Raw genomic sequence first — 23,724 nt, 5'->3', positions numbered from 1 at the left:
GCTTTTCTGTTGCACTCATTCATTCACAACAGGCTTTGCAATCTTGGCGGTATATTTATGGTGTTTATTGAATAACTAAAAATCCAACAACGTTTTACATTTGGTTTTAGTATAAACTGTGCTTGCAGTTGCTCACTCAAGTGTGTTTATGCATACCAGCTCCACTCAACGAGAGCAAAGGGTTAGCAAACGAGAATGGAGGTTCTCAGCATTTTTTTTGCCCTTATGTTGGACTATCTTAGTAATAGCTTTTTCCGAAACACATATTTAAACGATTAGTAGCAGTTGTGAAGTATAGGAGACGTCACAAGATTAGAACATAAATTAGATGCACCAATGTACAACAGCAGGGTTGAAAGTTTGAAAAAAAAAGTTGCGCCTTATACACTGGAATTTACGGTAGTCTACCTGTGCAGCATGGTAGAAAGTTAGATGGTGCGTTCAAGGACCAGCCAACAAGTCGCCACTTAAACATGCAAAACCAGAGATTTCAAACTGTGTATTATTTTTTTAATAAAATAATGGCCCTTCTTTTCAAAATTGATATCCATTTACATAAAATATTACGTAGTTTTTCGCAATTTTTTTTTTTTATATATCATTGCGCTTGAATGTTTCCCGTGGCCCGATGGTTGGGGACGCTTGCATTTCAGCATGCTTGGTGATATGATGTGCATATGATTTAGATGGGTATTGAATATTTAACCACTAAGAGATTTAAATCCCTAGTAGGTTCATGGTTAGGTTTGTTTAACGAGACTTTGACTGACAAATAGAAGAAGAAGAACTGAACAAAAAGAGACAAAAGTATGATTCACTTGTGTTTCCATGCAACTGGAAGGAGAGTGGCAGTGAAGTCGGTAGGTGGGCCGCACTCACAGCTCATGATGCCGCCGTGAGCTCCGGCCCACAAGACAAATTTCTGAGCGGCACACAATGATCATCTGTGCTCGTTTATTCTCCCTGCGCTGCCATAGCGAGGACATGGCATTGTGGAGTGCATGGCTTTATTTAGACGCAGGAAATGAATCACTCCATCAATAGATGGCAACATAACATACATTTATTCAAGGCTCGGAGTGGCGCCGTGATAGCTGGCATTTAGTGAGTTAGAGATAATTCATTCTCTCTCTCTCTCTCTCTGACCTCGAATGAGCTTTCCTATAGACGCTTGCAGCGAGCAGAGAAGCAGCGAGGGTATTTCCAGGAGACGGCGCCGCCCGTTCAGGCACCTTTAAAAAGTGCTCATCAAACAAAGTGACGGGCGATTACTTGGCGTCACACTGCTGATCACAGTGAAAAGTTCACCACCATGTGAGCCAAATCAATTATCTGGAAGTGTTGAACCGCTGTGTCCTTTTCACTTGGCCACATCAGCAATTATGTCAGAGCCAGTCTGTTTCGTTAAAAGATAATTTTTATTTACATTTCACGTCCCACTCATTTGGAGCGGAGCTTTTGAGGTCAAACAGTGGGAAATATGCCAACTGGACGCTTATGATAGACAATAATGGATTCCTGTACCTGCACCTATATCTAGATCATTTTTTTTAAATTAAAAAGGTGGGTCTTGAGCCTGCTCTTACAAACATGAACATTCTCTGCTCCGCAAGGGTTTGTACAGTAAAAGCAGATCTAAAAAAAAAAAAGAAGGCCTAAGTCCATTATGACATTTATGAACAAGAGTAAAAATCCTGATGCTGAAACACACAGGGAGCCAAAGCAGTGATTTTGAAACCATGTAAGGTTTTATGGAATGTTTTTATTTTATGTTTTTATGGAATGATTTCACCCTTCTTTTCTCTAAAGCACTTTGAATTACCTTTTGTATGAACTGGGCTCCATAAATAAACTGAGCCCGCCTTCTCTTCTTCGTCAGGACACGTGCAGCTGAATTTTGGAGTACAGTTGTCCCTCGTTATCGCGGTTAATTGGTTCAAGACACAACAGAGGAAAAGTGAATTTCCGCAATGTAGGATTCAACATTAACAAATGGAATATTTTCATATATGGCATAGAAAACCTGTTTACAATCTTTTAAATCCTGGTTTTAACATTATTAGAGCCCTTTAGACATGAAATAACACCCATATAGTCACCTTAACCTTTGCATTACCCAATATAGTAGATATAAATCCGAGAAAATAAGACATATTAGACATAAATAAGATAACAGACTCACACGTTAGAAGTTCCTTGTTTTTTTTTTTCTGGACAATGTACTTCCTGCGGTGGCTATTGTCTTATGAATGTACTGTAATGCCGCAACTGCAAATGATTTTACGCTTGTATTACGTATACGCTTGTATTAAGTATAGTAGACATAAGAGTAAATAAGCCACTTAAGACCTAAATAAAACTCCTGATGATCTGTGTCACAGTAAATGTGTCCCCAAGAGGACCTTAGTAGCGGGCGGCCAGATGTGTGGAGGACAAGTGACGTCGGAGGCTCAGAGATGAGTTTTAGCTTGTTGTGGGTTATGGCCCCAAGAGTAGCATGTGTTATTATTATGATTATTATGTTACTATTATTGTGCCTGTTGTGAGATCATTTAAACCTGTAATAAATGTCTATTCTGGCGATCACATCTGGTCCTTGTCTCACCAAACAATTACTGACACCTTGTGGCCAATGTAGAACACTACATTCACAATTAAAATGCTTCTTCTGCCTTGTGTATTTTTGTTCATTTAGTTAGCTCATTTAGTCATTTTTATGCTTGAAAATGATTCATTTAAGCCAACAATAAGTACATTTTCATAAAATATGCATTTTTTTTTTTTTTACTAATACTAGAGCGTAATCAACCATGAAACAGCAATCATTTATTGAGTGAGGGTGCGATGTTCGAACCGTGATGTAGCAAGGCACAACTGTAATTGTAAATAGGTGTGTCCTGATACAAGTTTTTTACTTCCAATATAATATTGCAGCTTTGAATATCAGCCAATACTAGGGATGCACCGGGTCGATTGGCCACCGATCGGTGTCGGCCGATTTTTGTTAAAAAGCTTGTGATCGGTATATGCCAATAAATGCCTTTAAACACCGATCACAAAAGTCAATCACCTCTGGCTTGTGCTATTACGGCCTGTAACGATCCCCCCTGCGTGCAGTGTAGTGTCTTGGGTAGCATCCTCCTTGCGCTTTCCTTCACACTGTGCAGGTATCCCACAACAAAAAACAAGCATGTCTGCCGTGTGGCACTCACCTGCCAGCACATGCCATGAAAAATATCTGCCGGGAGTAGCACGTGTAAAAAAAAAAAGAAAAAAAAAAGATTTAATACAGTATTTGAAGAACAAACACTTGACGGACTACGGTAAGTTTTCTAGGCTCACAGAGTGAGTGATACATTCAAACGGCAGCACATCAAATGCAGACAAAACGCTGGACAACACTCGCCCATATATGCGTGACAGTCAGAAGGCTACGCAAATAACTCAAAAAATAATTGAATTCATCAGATGAGATGATCAGCCTTTCTAAGTGGTGGAAGACACTGTTTTCGCTGACTGCTCTCTCACTTGGAACCCACCTATGTGCTACCTGGAAGTCTTGCTAGATCTCCACCAATGTACTCTCACATCCAAAGTCTCATTAAAGAAGGATGAATGTTTCATGTTCTCTTGAGAAAGTGAGTCAAATATGTTTTTGTCGAAAATTAAGGTGATTTTATGGTTCCTTTTTTCATATGATATAGCCAATAGCAGGGCTGCAGCCAGGAATTCTGGACCGCATGAAAAATATCCACGCTGCCCCCCCCCCCCCCAACACCTTTTTTTTTTTTAAATATTTAATTATTTTTTGGGACCCCTGGCAGTCAGGGGACCTTGGAATTGACCCAAATTCCCCCCCCTTATACAGCACTCCTGGCCAATAGCTTTCATCATAAATTGAAAAATGTTGTAGTTTATACATGGGATCGATATCGGTATCAGTCGATTTCACTCATGGATGATTGGTATCAGAATTTGCAGCATATAACCCTGATTGGAGCATCCCTAGCCGATACCAACACGAATCATACATACTTTAATGGGTTGTTTTTAGGGCTGTCAAATCATTAAAATTTGTACTCAAATTAATCACAGTTTTCAAATGAATTAATCCTGATTAATCACCATCGCCACTATGTGTGAAATATGCCCATTTTTGCTGTTTAATGAACAGAAAGATAAATGACAGGATGGGATTATATATATGTATATACTGCTCAAAAAAATTAAAGGAACACTTCGAAAACACATCAGATCTAAACTGGGGAAAAATTATCTTGAATATCTTTCCTGATAATAAGTGGGTGATGTATTAGTAACAAAATGATGCCATATAATTTGATAGAAATGAAAATGATCACCCTATAGAGGGGGGAAATCAAAGACACCCCAAAAAACAAAGTGAAAAAATGATGCAGCACACTGGTCCATTTTGCTAAAATGTCATTGTAGCAACTCAAAATGATTCTCAGTAGTTTGTGTGGCCCCCCACGTGCTTGTATGCATGCCTGACAACGTCGGGGCATGCTCCTAATGAGACTACGGATAGTGTCCTGGGGGATCTCCTCCCAGATCTGGACCAGGGCATCACTGCGGTACCTGGACGCATGGAGGAGATTCCAGGAGACAGGTAGTTACTCAAGGAGAGCTGGACAGGGCCGTAGAAGGTCCTTCAACCCTTAACAGGATTGATATCTGCTCCTTTGTGCAAGGAGGAACAGGATGAGCACTGCCAGAGCCCTACAATATGACCTCCAGCAGGCCACTGGTGTGAATGTTTCTGACCAAACAATCAGAAACAGGCTCCATGAGGGTGGCCTGACGTCCTGTAGTGCGCCCTGTGCTCACTGCCCAGCACCGTAGAGCTCGATTGGCATTTGCCATAGACCACCAGAATTGGCAACTACACCACTGGTGCCCTGTGCTCTTCACTGATGAGAGCAAGTTCAACCTGAGCACATGCGACAGACGTGAAAAGGTCTGGAGATGCCGTGGAGAACGTTATGATGCCTGCAACATCATTCAGCATGACCGGTTTGGTGGTGGGTCAGTGATGGTCTGGGGAGGCATATCCCTGGAAGGACGCACAGACCTCTACAGGTTAGATAATGGCACCCGGACTGCTATTAGGTATCGGGATAAAATCTTTGGACCCATTGTCAGAACCTACGCTGGTGCAGTGGGAAATGGGTTCCTCCTGGTCCACGACAATGCCCGACCTCATGTGGCTAGTGTATGCAGGTAGTTCCTGGAGGATGAAGGAATTGATACCATTGACTGGCCCCCACGTTCACCTGACCTAAACCCAATAGAACATCTCTGGGACATTATGTTTAGGTCCATCCGGCGCCTCCAGGTTGCTCCTCAGACTGTCCAGGAGCTCACTGATGCCCTGGTCCAGATCTGGGAGGAGATCCCCCAGAACACCATCCGTAGTCTCATTGGAGCATGCCCCGATGTTGTCAGGCATGCGTTCAAGCACGTGGGAGCCACACAAACTACTGAGAATCATTTTGAGTTGCTACAATGACATTTTAGCTAAATGGACCAGTCTGCTGCATCATTTTTTCACTTTCTTTTTTGGGGTGTCTTTGATTTCCCCCCGCTATAGGGTGATCATTTTCATTTCTATCAAATGATGTGTCATCATTTTGTTACTAATACATCACCCACTTACTATCAAGAAAGATATTCAAGATCATTTTCCCCCCAGTTTAGATCTGATGTGTTTTTGAAGTGTTCCTCTAATTTTTTTTAGCAGTATATATATATATATATATATATATATATATATACACACTAGGTCCCCAACTTACGAACACAATTGGTTCCAGACGACCGTTCTTATGTCAAATTGTTCTTAAGTAGGGGAAAAGGTAAAATTATCAATGATATAGCTACTACATGTACGTGTATACATATACAGTATATGTGTATGTATGTAAATATGAGTTTGGATGCAGTAGTAATATTAAACGAGGATAATTAATGAAAAAAACAATAACAAAAATGATATAATAATGCGTAATGATAAATGTTATTTACCTTTGAAGAGGAGTGGTCGAGCCCCTAGTCACTCACTATCTACTCTAGTGAAGCTTCTGTCATAACTGAAATACAATGAAATCGTGTTGGTAGGTGATTTGAACTGGGACTGGCTCACATCTGTTTCTGACCCATTGAAAGCGCAGTGTGAATCTTTACATTTTATACAATTAATTGACTCACCTACAAGACCAAATCCAAAATGCCCTCAAAAATCTACACTCATTGACTTAATTTTAACAAATATGCCTTTTAAATTTATTGCATCAGGTGTTTTCCCCAATGATGTGAGTGATCATTGTGTGATTGCAGTAGTGCGAGACACAAGAATTCCTAAAAGTAAGCCTCGTTTTGTTGAAAAACGTAATATGAAATTATTTGAGACGCAAGCTTTTCTGCATGACTTGTATCTTTTTAACTGGGATAGAATTGCTCTTTTCAGTGACATTGAACTGGCTTGGAAATATTTCCACAAAAGCTTCCTGAGTATAGTGAATAAACATGCTTCTTTCCGTAAATTTAGAGTTAAAGGATGTGATAATCCGTGGTTTACAACGGATCTGTCAGATGTAACGCATGAGCGTAATGCTGCTTGGGCCAGGGCACGCAAGTCAGGATTAGAAGCGGACTGGCTGAATTTTAGACAATTGAGAAATAAATTTACCTCTCTGCTTCGTAAAGCAAAATCAGAATTTTATTTTTCCACAACACTGGAAAGCCTTAAGAACCCAAAGAAGTTCTGGAAGACCATCAAATCTTTGTCTGCTCGCTGTAACTCAATCAACCTTCCACCTAGTATACTTGTTCATGGTCTCACAATAAGTGACAGAAGAGAAATGCTGAATTATTTTAATAATCATTTTATTTCCTCTGGTTTTCTATATAATTCTGACAATACTACTGAAGTATCGCTAACTCCTGAAATTGACAATACTCAGATTTTTAACTTTACTCCCTTTACCACAACAGAGGTCATGAGGGCTCTAAAAGAACTTAATCCTAGAAAACCAGCTGGCTCAGATAACTTGCAGCCACTCTTCCTAAAATTGGCAGCTGAAATGATAGCTGGACCACTGTGTCACATTTTTAACCTTAGTTTGACTTCAAATGAAATCCCTTTGGACTGGAGATCTGCCCTTGTTATCCCCCTCCTAAAATGAGGTGACCCTAGTATTTTAAACAATTACAGACCGATATCTAAACTCTCAGTTCTGGCAAAGGTGCTTGAATCCCTGGTCAGTGAACAGGTAAAAGAATTTCTGGCCACCAACTCTATTCTGTCACCATTTCAGTCAGGTTTTCGCAAAAATCACAGCACTGTTACTGCTGCCATGAAGGTCATAAATGATATAACTGAAGTTCTACACAATAAACAATGTTGTTTGTCCCTCTTTATTGACTTTTCAAAAGCATTTGACACTGTTGATCACATTATTTTAATCAAACGTCTTTCAGCTATTGGTCTTTCTCAGCAAGCAGTTGGGTGGTTTGCAAATTACCTCAAGTAGAACCCAGGCTGTTCAGATGGAGGGCTCTTCCTCGGAGCTATTACAAGTGAAAAAAGGCGTCCCTCAAGGTTCTGTGCTGGGCCCATTATTTTTCACCATTTACATAAATAATCTTGGACAGAATATTTCAAACTCAGCTTTTCATTTCTACGCTGATGACACTATCATATACTGTGCAGCACCCACTCCTGCTGAGGCCTTTCAGTATTTACAACTTGCATTTGATAGAGTACAAGAACAACTTTGTCATCTGCAACTTGTTCTAAAGGCAGAGAAGACAAAATGTATGTTCTTTACTACTTCAAAAGCTGCAAGATCAGCACTGTCTGAGAAAATTTTAATAAGAAATGGTCAACAAATTGAGTTGGTATCTACTTTTAAATATTTAGGATTTTTAATTGACGACCACTTGTCTTTTAAGGAACACATTCAGTATTTGGTCAAAAAACTGAAACTCTTATTAGGATTTTACTTCAGAAACAAATCTTGCTTTTGTGTGAAACGGAAATTGGTGGAAACAACCTTTTTGCCTGTTATTGACTATGGAGATGTGTTGTATATGAATGCTTCTGCTAACTGTCTTGGCAGGCTGGATAGTGTGTACCACGGGGCACTGAGGTTCATCACCAAATGTGGTCCCCTTACTCACCATTGTGTACTCTATTCCAAAGTTAACTGGACATCTTTATTTGCCCGACGCATTAGTCATTGGTATGTGTTTATTTACAGAAGCATTCTGGGTATTACTCCTTCCTATTTGTCTTGTCTTTTAACAAGGAAACATGGAAGTCACTATCTCCCATCTATGGATACTCTGCAATTTGTCGTCCCCATAGTACGATCTGAACTGGGCAAGAAAGCATTTCGGTTTTCAGCACCAAATGCTTGGAATAATTTACAATCTGAACTTCAATTTCAAGCCCTTGTTACACTGAATGAGTTTAAAGCTCTGGTGAAATCATTGCAGTCTACCTTGTCTGTGTGCCAATGTTTTATGTAAGCAAGTTTTTTCATGTTGTGTTGTTTATTGTTTTTAATGTGACTATGTTGCTGCCCTCTTGGCCAGGTCTCCCTTGTAAAGGAGATCTTTGATCTCAATGGGACTAACCTTGTTAAATAAATGCTAATAAAAAATTTTAAAAAATACGTCGTTGTGGTGGAGTTATTGAAAAAAAGGAGAAATCGTTGTCGTCGTTAGACTCTTCTAAAAGAGGTACATAAGGGACTACCCCTAGTTTATGTTGTAGTGGATGGTTTGTCTGACAGTCTTATCCCCATTGGTAGGCAACACTGATCATCATATAGAGAACACAAAAGGGTTTGTGGCGAGCATCAAAGACCTCAGGTTGGAGCCAGAGGAAACTTTGGTGTCTTATGATGATGCGACTTCACTTTTCACATCTGTCCCCACCTCAGCAGCAGTCTCGGTGGTGAGGAAGAGACTGCTCGAGGACTCAACTCTGCATCGGAGAACAAAACTTAGCGCTGACCACATCTGCCAATTATTAGAAATTTGCCTTAACGCTACATATTTTCAGTTTAGAAAGAAATTTTACAGACAAATTCATGGTTGTGCTATGGGCTCACCAGTCTCACCCATAGTGGCGAATCTGTACATGGAAGAGATGGAGAAACAGGCTCTCACATCCGTCTCAGGGACAAAACCAAGGCACTGGTTTAGATACGTGGATGACACCTTTGTCATAATCAAAAAACAAGAAATTCAGTCTTTCACAGATCACATCAATGCGGTGGACACCAATGTCAAATTTACTCGCGAGGACACTAAAGAGAACCAACTAGCCTTCTTAGACTGCAAGGTAATTATAGGAGAGGACAGACAGCTACTTACAGGAGGTCTTTAGAAAGGCCACACACACTGACCAATACCTGCTCTTTGAATCAAACCATCCACTACAACATAAACTAGGGGTTATTAGGACCCTCCAACACAGAGCGGAACAAATACCAACTAGTGCTGAGGGAAAGAAAAAGGAGACACAACATGTCCAGAGAGCGCTCTCAACCTGCGGGTACCTGCGGTGGGCTTTTAACAAATGTCAAAAGAAGAAAGTAGGGAAAGAAACCCAAAAGCCCACAGAAGCAAAAAGGAGAGGAGTGGTAGTCCCTTATGTAGCGGGGGTCTCCGAAAAACTCCAGAGGATCTTATGGCAACACAAAATTCCTACCTATTTCAAACCAGTAAATACCCTGAGACAGAAATTAGTGCATCCTAAAGACAAGGCTCCAAACCAAAAACAGAGCAATGTGGTCTATTCCATCCACTGTAAAGATGAGGAATGCAAAGAGCACTACATTGGGGAAACTAAGTAAATGCTCCAAAAAAGGCTTTATCAACATCGCAGGGACAATTCTAGTGGTCCTCAATCAGCAGTACATCTACACCTGAAAGCTACCAATCACTCTTTTCAGGACAGCGAGGTAAAGATTTTGGCTAAAGAAAACAGATGGTTTGAAAGAGGAGTAAAGGAAGCCATTTTTGTCAAACAACAGAACCCATCATTGAATCGGAATGGTGGTTTGAGGTTTAATTTGGACCCTGTGTTCAGCAGGTTACTGAGACCAAAACCCACAGCTCTTAGTCTTGCAAATGAGGTGAAGCCAGGGCCGAGCCAGAACAATAGATGCTAACGAGCCAGTATCAGAGTCGTTCATACCCAACTCAGTGAGCGACACTTCCCTTTTATCAGAGGTGTTAATAGCAGGAAAGGATTATACCACTACTCCGCCCAGGCTTAGTGTAAGGAACCAATAGGAGGAGGGTGTTGGCACACCAATTCTGCCCACTCTTACTGTATTTAAGGCCTAGGCTACCAGCACTTATTAGTTCGCTGACGAAGCTCTTCGGATGAGGAGCGAAACGTCCGACACCTTCTTCACAGAAGTACAGATGACGTCTCAAGAAGCCTTTTCCTCGACATACAACTTCATGTGAAAAAATCCAAACTATCCCTTTAAGTACTGTTCCAAGGCTGATCCAAATAAAACAGTGAGCGGTGCTGTGCTCACAAAGAAATCTTTGTGGACCGACCAATATGAATCCATTGTCTCTCCCAGTGTGTATGCAATTAAAGTAAAACAATATTCTCGATCCTCCAGAAAATAACATGCAGATTTCATAGCCCAAAGCTGGATTGATTAGCACACAGCTATGGGGGTCAGCCTCTGTTGCTTCATGGCGGTGGGTGGGGTGGTTCCACACATGGATTATCCCTCCAATGCACAACAGATTGCATAAATAACATGTATAGTCAGTCTTACTGTACACATCCAATCTTTAAATTGCCGCAAAAGCACCAGGGAATACCCCAGCACTCATTTGTGACGACTACATGAATCCATACATGAGGAGCGCTAAATTGTTTGGTCCTCGGTGTGAACGCTGGAGCAGTAGAGCATTTAAAAAGTTTGAAGTTGTTTAAAAGTTTGCTAATTGGTCCAGTCCACTGAACAATTTAAAATAGCTCCTCTTGAGGCTGTACGTTTTTATGGCCTTTCTATTATCAGTGCAGCCAGTGGGTGCATTAAATATCTTCCTGGCTGTAAGTAAAGTCTGAAAGAAGATGAACGCAGATCTCTTGATAAAAAGGACAAGCCCAACAGCCCCCCCATACAAGATTTATTACAGACAGTTAAGGCTCTGACACAACTTATGTGTTTAAAGCATTACCACCTCTGCGAGTACAGAACCGCGTTTGGCTTTTTTTTTGCCTCTGTTAACACTCCAAACCCGAGAGATGTTAGATGGAAGCAGGAACAAACACTTTGGCTGCCAAACTCTGACACTCCAACGATATTTTTAGGTGGCCCTTGAGCTCCACACAGCCACAAGCACACTTGTTTTCCATTAAAGTAAAGCTCTCCAAAACTGGCACGCAGTCATTTCAATCAGTCGTTTAGGAAATGTTCACTGTTGATAACAGATGAAGCGCCCGCTCTTTGGGGAGGAAGCAGCTAAATTTTCGGGGATGAATTCGAAATTCAGCCCCTCCCAGCAGGAGAAGTACTGATTGAGTCTTTAGGCTGGTAGCAGGGAGGTTTGTTGTTATTGTTAGAGCTTGGCCTCAGCAAAGCAGGCTAATAAAGTCAAATGCCCAGTTATTAGCGCCGCTGTGATTCACTAGTTTGCTATCCAAAAGTAACACAGAGGGAACAACATTGTTCCATTATGCAACAATGACATTTTGGGAGCCTGAAAACATGTCCAATGGTGGAAGCTTTTTTTTTTTTAACTTTCCTTCTAAATGCTAAAATGGCCAAGCACTTAGCACCAAGAGGTAGAGGTAGAAGAGGTAGACTTGACTTAAGCAGAGTTTTTCCTCACCTCCGTGTGCTTGCTCCTGTAGGTTTAGTTGGTTTTCTTTAATGTATGACAAGCATAGTGGTTTTCTCTAAATGTCTGAAGTTCATAGTTCTAGACCTGTTCCACATGCAAACTGCCTTGAGATAACTTCTGTTGTCAATTGGTGATATAGAAATAAAATTCACCTGACTTAGAGGGAGTTTTCCCTTGCCTCTGTCACCAAAGTGCTTGTTTAGTTGGTTTTCTTGAAAATGTATTCAATACATTCTTCTAGAACTGCTCCATGTGTAAAGTGCCTTGAGATAACTTCTGTTACAAACCGGTGCGAAAAAATAAGAATGACTTGACTAAAACGGGGGTTTCCTCGTCTCCATCGCCAAGGTGTTTGTTCATGTGGGGCAATGTTCAGATGCGTGTACATTCAAACCTGTCTTAGCGGCCACCTGATTTTTGATCAATCCTCATCCACAAATCCATCAAAGTCCTCATCTTCAGTATGCAACACAAAAAAAAGCAGTCTTCTTTGGCGCTCGCTACTACAGTCTGTTAACTTGTCAGTGTTATTCAGCTCCGAACCGTAGTAAGGGTGACCTGACTCCAGCAAAGAAGGAAACTTCTCCTGTTGCTTCTGCCAACTTTATTTATTGAACGCGGCCACCAGAGAGCAGCTCGGAACACACACACACCTCCAATCTCGTCTCTCCTTCCTGCTTGCCCACAAGCCAAAGGTTAAACAAACCCCATACATAGCTGTCCAGGCAATGCCTGTAACAAGTAACACCGTTTATTTCCTGGTGTGAGACAATGTGCACTGGTCAATACTGTAATGCCGCTTGTTGTGGGGAAGGAGAGACTCACGTCACTTTAATGGCTTTATTAACAGCGGAGAACACTGCAGGACTTTACATCTACGCCAACTCTCTCGACACTCACAGCTAGCACTGAGCCTAGCTCTCCTGCTCGGGACGCCCACCGTCACTTCCCGTCACTTCCTGATGAAGTAAAGCTGTAATGACACTCTGCCGTATAAAAAGTAAAATATTAAAAACAAGCATAACAAAAGACATTACTAGCACAGCTTTGTTCTGTGGGTCGTGGATAATAACAAGCCTCGTAGTGCTGTACAACTTTTATCCGCAGTCCCACATTGCCCTCTACTGGTCAACATTCATTTCCCCCCCGCCCCTTTTTTTTTCTTTTTTTCCCCTCTACTGGTCAACATTCAAAATGGTCGCCAACCTGTCTATAGAGGCCACCTGTCTAAAGCGGCCACTTTTGCAGTCTCCCTCTAGTGGCCGCTATAGACAAGTTTGACTGTACTTTCAAAAGTGAAAGTCTAATTAGGAAATTACAGTATACCTAATTAACAATACATATGGTAAACTAGAAAAGAAATGGATAATGAAATGACAAAACTAGGCGTTTTCTACAAGATTCAAATGGTTAATTGTATTGTAATTGTACTTGAGACTAGGCCTGTCACGATAATGATAAATCGATTAATCGATCGATAAAAAAAAATTAAGTCTGTCATTTTGCTGGCCTTGATAAATTGACATGTGCATGTGTTTGTTTTCCTCTCTTTCCTCTGTCTTTACTACACAGGTTGGAAGACAAGAGAGTTCACTCTGCGGATTGGTGAAGTTAGTTTCATGGTGGATGTTAGATTTTTGTCTAAGTCGCAGTTACTTTCACGTTGGCAGTTGGATATTTGGCTCCATAGCAACAGCCGTAGTTCCCCCTCACTGTGCCCGGACTGCTCTGTCATGGTGCGGGGAGCTCGCATGGAACGAGTGTGTGGAAATATTTCCCCAGCAGACCGCTCAATCACAGCGGCATGTCCTCACAAACACTAACCAGCCCCCTCCTGAACTAAACATGTAGAGGTGGCAACTGGAAACATTTAGGCAGTCGGCAAAAAAACTTTTCTACTTTTACTAGCCACAAACGTGAGCATGAGCTCACGTACAGTATAAGCTAGCTAGGTTAGCTTGGTTTAGCGGAGCATGCTAATGTGGCCGTGTATGTGTGTGTGTATGCCACTGAGGCTGTATGAGTCATGCTTTAGTGCTTGTTAATGTAATGTTGCGTTGTTGGTTGGCCGCTGACTTTGTGCAAGTTGTGTGTGAAATACGGACAACAGCCACGGCTTCAAGAGGCACTCAATAGCTATCTCATTTAGCCATAGTCAGAACACATTTTTAACACACATCGCACTTCTGGCCTTCAAAATAAGAGCGGTGCACATCCTGTCTAATAGTGGTAATAAAATAAGAGTGTCATCAAAATAGCTTAGATTAATAAAGCTATTACAATTGCATCTGCAATTTTATTTCAAAGCTCTTTCCAATTACAATGTTAAGTATGATTGAGAAATTAAAGTTTATTGCTTTTGATATGATGTTATATTATGCCATATAATTAATGAAAAAAATTGTCCTAAAGAATGTTGTCTATAATATCAATTATCAACAATAATTTGTACGACAATTATCATCCAGCAAAATTTGTTATCGTGACAGGCCTATATGAGACCATGGCTTGTTTTGTCTGAGGCTGAGAATAAAGAAAGCTATATTGTGGAATCCTCCTTGCTGTCTGTTTGAAACCTCTCATATACAAAATATGACAGAATGGAAGTTCTCTGTTGCTCAGGTTTTGGACAGGGGTGATACTACTGTTTGCACGTCTGATGGCGCTCACAGGAGGTCCAAGGAATGCTCAGGTCGTTTTTGTGTATGCTCAGATACTTAAAAAAAAAAAACATTGATGTGGGGTTTAGATGGTTTTCTCTGAATGTTTGAAGTGCATAGTTCTAGAACTGTTCCACATGTAAACTGCCCTGAGATAGCTTCTGTTGTCAATTGGTGCTATTGAAATAAAATTGATTTGACTTAGAGGGAGTTTTTCCTTGCCTTCGTCAAGTGCTTGGTTAGTTGGTTTTCTTTCAAATGTATCAGATGTTCTAGACCTGTTCCATGTGTCAAGTGCCTTGAGATAACTTCTGTTATAAGCTGGTGCTACAAAAATAAAATTGCATTGACTTACGCTCATGTGGGGTTTAATTGGTTTTATATAATGTATATGAGTTTATTAACATTATTAATGTTGACAAAATATATCATGTGTGTGGTTCTGGACCTACTGCCTTGCAATAATGTCTGTTTAAATTGGCACTGTAAAAAAAAAAAATGACTTGACTTAGAGGGATTCTTTTCCTCCCCTATGTCACCAAACCAAAGTGCTTGCTCATGTGGGCTTCAGTTGGTTTTCTTTAAAAGTGTAAAGGTGTGCGCTTCTAGACCTCCTCCATGTATAAAACTGCCTTGAGATAATGTCTCTTCTCAATTGGCTCAATAGAAATAAAATAGACATGACTACCCAATAAATCCAAAAGGTTTTAACATAGTCATATTTTCCTAATTTAAATGATAGTTACAATGTTCTATTAACCTATAATGTCATGTGTTTTATTTCATTTAACCTTTTCATTGTTCATCTGCTCGTTTTGTGTACCGTTTGCCCAGTTTTGTGACTCGATGCAGGCTGACGATAGCTTTGGCTCCATTTTTCTCCTAAATGGGAATTTAGGGAATTTGAGAATATTGTCCATCTGCTGCATCTCCTCCAGGACCACTAGGGCAGAGAATAGCTCTGGCTACAATACGCAATCACGCACACACACACTCCTCGCTGTGATGGTTAGGTGACACTGTGGCAGTTCCTTGGCATGTATACGAGCGGGTCAATATGATCAGCGAATGTCTCATTATCAGAGGTGCACTGTTTGTCACTGGTGAGCAGATTTAATGTCTCGTGACGTCAGTGCTTATCCTCGTAACGCCCACGTGAACCTACAAACAGACTGTCACAACAAGCTCACAATCAGAAACATTCAAGCCTTCGGGGACGTGACTTGCTTAAAATGCTAAAAAGGAGAGCTAGGAGGGCTAAATTTGTCATACGTGCTCCCTGTGGACCGCAGGCTAAGTGGTGAAGAAAGGGTGCAAGTCTAGCCCTCGGTAACAAAGATGGATGATGTCACACGGGGTTACCGATTTAGCAGAAGGGGAGGGGATGGGTGTTGTGAGGCGATGTGAACAACTCCATGGGGGAGGTCCCTCAATGCTCATCCATCGTGAGGGGATTTCATGTTGTCACGGTAATAGACGATCCAGCTTCATCCTTCTCCATGAGTCTTTGGATTAGCTCGCATCACTAAGGTCAAACAAAGCACTCAAATGTACATATTGACAGATTACCCAATTATTTCCTGCTCTTACACACCTCCTGCTAGTTTGGCTATGAAAATGTTTTGCTGGACTAGGTGGCTTTGTACACATATTCATGGCATGATGTGACCAAGGCTGGATTATCCAGCCAAGGAATGATGACTTACATACAACATTTACAGTATATACATGTAGTAGACCTTTACTGCATGGCACATCATTACTTCTCCACCGTGTCACTGCCTGATCTAGCCACCTATCAGGACCTTCTAGCATTGCCTACTGAGCCGCTACAGTATGTCTTCTCCGAGGAGCTAGTCCAGCCCCAGACTCCACCTCCAACACGAATGTTGGTGATCTTTTGCCACAGGAGGCAAAAACAAACTCATTCAGCCTCTCCTCTGCTGTATTTACGCCTACTTACTGTATTTATTTATACTGTATTGCTGTATGTACTGTATTTACTTACTTACTTATTTAACAGTGGAACACAATCTGTTACACTGGTCACCCCCTGCCTCCATCCCTACATTATTAACTGTTATGAAAGTGTAAACTATTCTTCTAACACCATCTCTCAACTTAAATGACAATTTAGGAGGGCGTCGCCTGAGGCATCTCATTTTTCATGATTAAGTGTAAAGCAAGTGTAAAAAGAGCAACTAATACTAAATCAAGACATTGATTAAATCAGTAAATTACAGATCACGGTAAACTTTTTTTTTTCAAACCTATACCAATAACAATAACTTTCTGCTTCTCAAGAACGATATGATAACCAATAACTAGGGTTGGGCGTCGAGCATCGATGGAAACAGGGACTAACATTCCAATTCTCCTGGAATCGTTCATTTTTTAAAATTCCGATGCCTACGTTCGGTGATTGACAAGCCCGCCGACCGGAAAAAATGGCCGCATGACACCAACGAGGAAGAAGCCAGCGAACACCCACAAAGACAAAGCGGCAGGAAGCGTTTGTGTGCATCCATTTCAGCCATGGAGAGTGTGCGGTGGCCCTGAAATTCTGCTAAAAAATGAATGGGCGGCGCCGTGAAACATTTGCAACGCCATCACATCCTGGAAAGGAGGTTGCACTACTAACAGGATCAAACACCTCCGGATTCACAGTGTACAGAGTGCCCCGTTTTTGACGCGCTACGCCGGACTTCTTCCAACCAGTCAGGCAAATAAAACAATAAATTACGTCAATCTTATGCCAACATTGAAGCAGCAAACACATTGTACTTTATACTGCAAATACGGTGGCCAACTCAAATTACCTGATGTTAACGCTAGCTTTCGCCAGGAAGTTGACCAGACATGTTACTCCATTCACCGTACTTGTTTGATAGGAAGTCAGTAACATGGTTAAAAGGTACACTTTGTCTATTCTGCATCATAAGACACTTTCCAACACACAAACAACAGGATATGTGTCATCGTTTTTTCATGAGGTTTTCAAAAATACATGTACGTACTCCTATGTCAATAAAATTCAAAACATTTATGTTCAAGTTCAATGGTTTGATAAATATATACTAGTTGAAAATAGCCTTGTGAGAAATTCATAGTAAAGTAATTCATAAAAAGTTCATATAATTACAAGAAAATCACAGAGACATTCAGACATTTCATCCAAGAACTTTGGTTAAACCATGAAACTTTTATGACCCTACCTCTGAAAATAATCGGAATCGAGAATCGTTAGGAACCAGAACCAAAACAAGGCATCGGAATCAGAACCGGAATCACTCAAATTCAAAATATGCCCAACCCTACCCATAACTGCTCCATGGGTATTTTTCCCCTCATCACAGAGCATTTGGTACAACTGGCACGCAAAATTGTCTTCCTCAGAAAGTGAATGTTTGTTTACAAGTGAGCTCAGGGGAAGTAACGACAGGCCGTTAAGGTCACAGGCATGAAGAAAAAAGGAGCGCTTGATTTGCTCACCCGCTCGGGTAATCTCACCTAATTGGAGCGTTTTTTGTTTTGTTTTTTTAATTAGCAGCTACCGGAGCTATTTTTATGTTATCGGATTTATTGGTATGACATCATCATTACCTCATATCAGCCCAATAATTATGCATCCCTGCTGTAAAACACAAATTTTACTTCTTCTCTTCTCTGTTCATTCTCTGTTATCTTCTCTTTTCAAAGAAGTGTCATTAAAAATGAAAAAAAAAAAAAAAAAGAAAATGTCATTCCTTTGAGGATCCTTGAACTGAGTTCGAGTGAGGTATGACAAGTCCAGTTTGTTTTTCCCAACAATATAGGTCCATTTCCAAATTTTACAACCTTTGAGGCGTTCCCATTGTACTATATCAGTTGAATTTATGCTCATAGTTAGTTCATCTCAGTGCTGGTTGTAACACTTCCCCCTGCAGAATAAAAAATGTTTTTTCATTCGTGTTCATGTTATTCCAAAAAAAATAGCCTGCCACTGGAGGCACTTCTTGAATGATTTAAATGGCCCGGAACTGGACTCGCGTTGTGGAACATGGAGCATTTTAAATGTTTGCTGCTTCGGGGCCGCATGCTCACTGCTGTCACGGGGGGGTGCAATTAGCAAAATATCATGGAGCATCAAAAACTAACCTACTCCAAAATAAGCGCCAATGCTGTTTTTTCTTACTTCTACACAGGAGAGCAAGCCAGTTGTGTAAATAATCTAATCTACTGGTTCTACGCAATTAGGTACATTGATTCCCTTTCATTGATTAAGAGTGGAGCGTTTAACGCACGTGTAATAAAGCATTTGGTTAGCGCTACAGAAAACAAGCTGCACTGGATGTTTACACTAGTGGCTACACATTATCAACAGTGCAAAATGATGCGGCCACCAAAACACTGCATATGTGTCTATTGGTTAAAAATGTATCTATGTCACTCCAGGAACGCTGCTAAAAATAGCTCAAATGTTGCCAAAAGGTTCAAGAAAGAAAAAGCTGATGACGTCTGGCATCAATCCTCTTCTAGGTGGGTTTTTATATCAAAAGTAGCTGGAAAACAGGAGGCTGCTGTGGGGGAGAAAGCAAGGTCGTCTGGGTTGTGTAGAGAATCCGGAGGAGATGCTCACCAGCATCATCAGATGCATCAGCACCAGCAGAGGTGTTTAGTGTTCAGCAGGCGGGGTCCCCCTGGCGGCTACATGATGAACTACACGAGTAGAAACCAACACGTTCACCTTCATCTGGTATGCTCCATTTAGCCTTTAAGCCATCTCCTGACACACTTTTGCAGACTGTGCAGCCCAGATGAGAAGAAAGGGCCGATATATGACTAACCAGGCAGCTTTTGCTCTCTACATGAAGTGTAAGTCGATGGTTAAAAGGCTCAAAGGCCATTTGTGGATGCTTAAACATCATTAAGTTAATTTATTATACTCTAGGTGACTAATCTATATTATAGGTAGTGTCATACATAACATAACAGTTATGTAGTTCACTTGATGGCAATCCACAGTTAAAACACACTCACTGGAACTTTCATTAAATACACCTGGCTGCACAATCTAATGATTTCCAGCTGTACCATAAATTCTGCCTTAGCTAACAACACTCACTTTTGATGTGTGTTCATTTTACAATACGTTTATTATTGCAGTTTCTTGTTTGCAGTGGTGTAGAAGTACGCTACATGTCACTCAAAACTACAGTATCTTCATAAGAGGCAGAATTTTTATGTAGACTGTGTAAGTGTACACAATGAAGTGTCAGTGAGTGTATTTATTGTTACACTTATTGTAGGGGGGACTTTTTTGATAGAAATGAAGAAATAAGGCGAGGCTCGCTAGCTATCATTCGTCAGCTTGCGGGAGAAGCGATCGCATTCATTAATTGACTTGTCTTTATTACATGCATTATTGTACGGTGAGGTGAGAGAGCGTTCCATGTTTACGACAGGGACGAGGACAGTAAAGAGGAAGTGTCGTCCATCAAGCTAATGACTAAGTGAGTCGTGGTAGCGTCTGTTTGTAATAGAATATATAATAATTTATGGTAATAAGTTAAACTATTATTATCATTATTATTATTATTATTATTATACTGGTGGGTTATTGAAATACAGCTCATTGGTTTGGGTGGTGTTGGTTCACGTTTATTATCAAGTGAAATAATGTTCCTTTAATTGTATTGTTATTGTCATTTATATCAATAAAGTTTTGTCTACATTTGAATGAACATGTCCGGGGGGGGAAGAACAGTCTATGCCAAGCAATGTAAAAGTTAGCTATGGGAGTGTTAACTGCATGTAAATATGTTCAAACTAGTTTGCATTTAAACAAACTTTTTATTAAAACTTACCATGTTTGCTCGACGTTGACCACCCACGGAGCTCCATTCTGCCCGATGTGTGTGGAATTCAAGCCCCCAGGCGGCCACCAAAGAATGGCTGTCGTTAAAAATTCATCCTACGGACCTGGCGGCGTAACTTTCAGGCTCATTTCCTCCACTCCGGCCTGCTTAAAACTCCCAGGTGGAAGCGTCGCCAGTGACTTGGGAAGTACTACATGCGCCATTAAAGATTAGCAAAACAAACAACAATTGGACCTGTTGTAATTTTCGCGCTTTTTTAAACTTCCGTATTTGGACCCATTCCGGAAGAATGACAGGTGTCACGTGACCAGGGAACTCCAGTGACGCTGGCTGAAGGTGCGTGCGTCAGGAAAGGTGGGTTTTCCCGCAGCTTGCTTTTGAATTTAGGCTTTATTTTCCATTTTTGAGCAACTTATATATATTCCCCTGATGTTTTTGATGAAATATTATAATTAAACTCCAAACATATAACTTTACGATGTGTTTGTCGCGCGCGCGTGTGTGTGCGTATAGTCCTGCAGGTGAAATGCTAGGCCACTAGATAGCAGCACTTTGCTTCACTTTTGTGTATGTGTGCGTGTGACTGTGCGTGTGAATGCTTTTTGATGAACCCTCATCAAGTGTGCTTCTCTGCTGCATGTCCCATTTCTTCCTTGTGTTGTCCACCTTTTAAAGAGGGTCTTCTGCTGCCACAGAGCCCGGCGCCTCCTGTCTGATTGGAACCTTTCATTCCCTTTCAAAGGCCGCTTGTAAAACTGAAGCTAAAAATCAGACCCTTTTCATGCATTGCCATCTTTGCGTGCCATCTCTTTCAAAGACACATGTGCTCTTTGCCGGTTGGTAATGATCAGATAGACTTATGCTGAGGCCAAGAGCAAAAGATCACTATCTGGCAACCTAACACCTCGCTGGACAGATCTGGCAATCCGACCCCTTCTCTTCTGGAGGAGGAATAATTTGGTTGATGGCACTAATAATCACAGCCCTGACACCGATCCTTCTCAGGAGCCCGTGCGCCGGACAGAATCGTTCCCTTGATATTGATACCCGGCAGGAAGACGTCATGTGTGGGTGTTTCTCCCGCCTTCCTCCACTGATGTATGTGGAAGTGGGCTCGCATGGACTCCACTCTAATTTAAATACTCAGACAACATTCACTTATGCACATAAAAGATGTGATGGCGCTTGCTAGGCCCACCGACCGATTCTAGGTTGGCCCATATGAGTGATGCAGAGGTATGTAACGTCTTTCTGTGGTGTCACTCAGGTTTATCTTTAGCATCCCATGCCTCATCCTTTCTCTTCTTCCCCTGCGCTCTCTCTCGTCCTGCGCTGTCTCTGTCAACCTTTTGTATTATTTATGCCCCGCCCCCTCAGCAGCCCGGCTGCTCTCGAGTTTCACCTGTAGAGCCAGATGACAAATTAAGACTCCTTCTATGAGCTGCCGCAAGGAACTCCTCAAAAGGCATGCCTAAACATACTGTACATATGCACATGGAAACGCACACGCACACACAAGCCAGCGACTCATCCAAGCCTCTCTTATTCGTCTGACACACACGCTAGTGAGCGTCCACAAACTCTGAAGAGGTCATTGTGGACAGCAGGCTGTGTTGAGTGAGGGAATCTGCTGTCAGCAGAAAATGGAGTAGGCCTGACCTAAAGACTTTCTACTTTTTTTTTGGACAAGACGCAAACGATTAGGAATACTGCCAAGGTCCTGGCGACCACGTTTGAGGTTTTGTACCGGTGGCCATCAATTTGGGAGGTGACTATGAAATGTTGCCTGGGTTAGGGTACAGAGTGTCTGTTTGTGTGTGTGTGTGTGTGTGTGTGTGTGTGTGTGTGTGTGTGTGTGTGTGTGTGTGTGTGTGCGTGCGTGCGTGCGCGTGTGTTTGTGTGTTTGGGTTGCAAATGCCACTGGGGTCATCGTGCGAGGGAATTAATAATACCACGAATCTCTTCTTAGAATGCACCCCACAGTGAATTTCAAGCAGGATTTGATTTTTGGGAGATGGCCAGACTTCAGTATTGACCTCAGGTTTGTACGGTCAGGATTAACTGTGTCAGTCGATAAAAAAAAGTCTCCAAGACAGTCTGTCTTTGGAGACCTCTGCAGAGCTAACAAAGCAGGGCAGTAGGTCTGGCGTAAGGTTAGTTTTTCTGAAAGGGATAACGTGAAGGGGCCTCATATGTCATCAGGAAAGATTTGTCAAAATTATAATGATGACAAAAAATAAATCTGACCGGTGTTAGAAACTAGGGGTGTCACGAAACACTCAGTTTACGAGACGAGACGATACACAAGATTGGGTGTACGAGACACGACAAAATGTTAACTTTACTTTTAAGAAAAGTACAATGAAAAAATATATGATAATAAATCGCAATCTACTAATATAATTTCTACTACGTTACACTCTTCTTCACTTTGTGTGTATGTTACCGGCCACGCCTGCACCCAGCGAGACTATATGACTGACTCTGTTCATGCCGTTGTTCTATGGAACAAACACGCCAAGGTGCTGAAACCAATGCACAGAGTGAAACCTCTTCCTGCCTGTTTAGAGGTGGGAGATGAGGAAAACAGACACGCATGCACATTTCAATGTATTGAGGCCAAAAAAAATTATTGAGTTCATTTTAATTTATTGTGTGATTATTTAATTAATTATTGTCCCAGGCCTAGTGCCCATGACAAATCTGAACGAGAAATCTTGAAGTTGATAGCAATAGTAGGCTTTTTCACCTATATGATGAAACTGAGATGCAGTTTTTCCTTGAAATATATGGAACTTCTTTGCATATCTACATGGGCTGCTTTACAAAATATCAAAGTGGAAAAGTTGCATCCTTTCATTTTTCACTATGTGTCCCTACCGCAGTAGTTTGGAACATAAACTCAAACCTATTAAGTCGAAAGGCCCTGAGGTAGTACAATTTCCAAATTTCATCCACATTCTTTATGGTGGGTGGCAGGGGACGCATGACATAGATAGATAGACAGATAGATAGATAGGCTGGACGTTTGGACTAATGCTGTAATGTATGTATTGTATGTTCTACCAGAAGGCTTCATGGGGACCAAGTTTAGGCAGAGTAGATGTGCTGTGGCAAGGCGCACGTGTCCTCATACAGATACAGCACCAGCAAAGACAGCAAGCACAAACTTACCCAGGCATATCTAAAGTCTATCTTAAAGGTCAGGCTCCTGAGCTCTTTGTGTTTTTCTGAACATATCAGGTCGTTTTTTCATCTTTTCGACGTGAACTTGAAATACACCACCGCAACATTGT

At 41.3% G+C, this 23,724-nt stretch overlaps 2 protein-coding genes across 2 annotated transcripts in view; one reads left to right on the top strand and one right to left on the bottom strand.

Annotated features, from left to right (window-relative positions):
• Window positions 1-20,607, bottom strand: part of grin2ab (glutamate receptor, ionotropic, N-methyl D-aspartate 2A, b) — a 225,499-nt gene extending 204,892 nt beyond the window's left edge. The window contains exon 1 of the transcript XR_008570668.1: window positions 20,417-20,607. The gene's annotated coding sequence lies outside the window, so the exon portion shown is untranslated. The remainder of the gene's footprint in view (window positions 1-20,416) is intronic.
• Window positions 20,352-23,724, top strand: part of myo15ab (myosin XVAb) — a 75,647-nt gene continuing 72,274 nt past the window's right edge. Inside the window, exons 1-2 of the mRNA XM_054778992.1 lie at window positions 20,352-20,782; window positions 23,498-23,630. The gene's annotated coding sequence lies outside the window, so the exon portion shown is untranslated. The remainder of the gene's footprint in view (window positions 20,783-23,497; window positions 23,631-23,724) is intronic.

This window comes from Dunckerocampus dactyliophorus, chromosome 6, assembly GCF_027744805.1.
Source record: "Dunckerocampus dactyliophorus isolate RoL2022-P2 chromosome 6, RoL_Ddac_1.1, whole genome shotgun sequence".
Lineage (NCBI taxonomy): Eukaryota > Metazoa > Chordata > Actinopteri > Syngnathiformes > Syngnathidae > Dunckerocampus > Dunckerocampus dactyliophorus.
The sequence above is the reverse complement of the archived record's forward strand: the minus strand, read 5'-3'. Positions and strand labels throughout refer to the sequence as shown.